Genomic DNA, 1,006 nt, shown 5'->3' with positions numbered 1-1,006 from the left:
CTCGCAGAAACCGTTCAACCCATTTTTGTGTCCTCTGGTTTGGCAGAGCGATGCATCACCTCGGCTATGAATCCTGAAGCACTCATCGACAGTTTGGCCGAGTGGTCCAAGGCGCTGGCTTTAGGCGTAAGTCCGAAAGGGCGCGGGTTCGAACCCCACAGCTGTCAGTCTATATACCTGACTGGTCTTATATTAAGAACCGAGACCCTTTCAGAAGCGAGGTAGTGCAAGACCAAAACCTTTTGATCGATATTGTGCCATCGCACCTCGCAGAATCCGTTCAATCCATTTTTTGTGTCCTCTGGTTTGGCAGAGCGATGCATCACCTCGGCTATGAATCTTGAAGCACTCATCGACAGTTTGGCCGTGTGGTCTAAGGCGCTGGCTTAAGGCGCCAGTCCGAAAGGGCGTGGGTTCTAACCCCACAGCTGTTAGAAATTTCTTTTCGTGTGATTTGATGAAGAACGCATTCCGCGGAAACGGTTCGAAACCGTTTTTGTGTCATGTCCTATAGTGTAACGCATCTTCTCCGCTATGATTTTTGAAGCACTCATCGACAGTTTGGCCGAGTGGTCTAAGGCGCTGGCTTAAGGCGCCAGTCCGAAAGGGCGTGAGTTCGAACTCCACAGCTGTCAGTCTATATACCTGACTGGTGTTATATTGAGAACCCAGACCTTTTCAGAAGCGAGGTAGTGCAAGATCAAAACCTTCTGATCGATATTGCGCCATCGCACCTCGCAGAAACCGTTCAACCCATTTTTGTGTCCTCTGGTTTGGCAGAGCGATGCATCACCTCGGCTATGAATCCTGAAGCACTCATCGACAGTTTGGCCGAGTGGTCCAAGGCGCTGGCTTTAGGCGTAAGTCCGAAAGGGCGCGGGTTCGAACCCTACAGCTGTCAGTCTATATACCTGACTGGTCTTATATTAAGAACCGAGACCCTTTCAGAAGCGAGGTAGTGCAAGACCAAAACCTTTTGATCGATATTGTGCCATCGCACCTCGCA

The 1,006-nt window shown here is 50.2% G+C and overlaps 3 non-coding genes across 3 annotated transcripts; all 3 read left to right on the top strand.

The window, feature by feature from the left end:
* The first annotated feature begins 87 nt into the window (after positions 1-87).
* Pmar_PMAR024228 lies at positions 88-167 on the top strand. Its single transcript has one exon. It is a non-coding gene; the product is annotated as a tRNA-Leu (tRNA).
* A 187-nt stretch (positions 168-354) lies between these two features.
* Positions 355-434, top strand: Pmar_PMAR024227. Its single transcript has one exon. It is a non-coding gene; the product is annotated as a tRNA-Leu (tRNA).
* A 121-nt stretch (positions 435-555) lies between these two features.
* Pmar_PMAR024226 lies at positions 556-635 on the top strand. Its single transcript has one exon. It is a non-coding gene; the product is annotated as a tRNA-Leu (tRNA).
* The last annotated feature ends 371 nt before the right edge of the window (positions 636-1,006 follow it).

This window comes from Perkinsus marinus (genome assembly GCF_000006405.1).
Source record: "Perkinsus marinus ATCC 50983 genomic scaffold scf_1104296947082, whole genome shotgun sequence".
Classification (NCBI taxonomy): domain Eukaryota; phylum Perkinsozoa; order Perkinsida; family Perkinsidae; genus Perkinsus; species Perkinsus marinus.
Note: the sequence above shows the minus strand (reverse complement) of the source record. Positions and strands in the feature narration are given on the sequence as shown.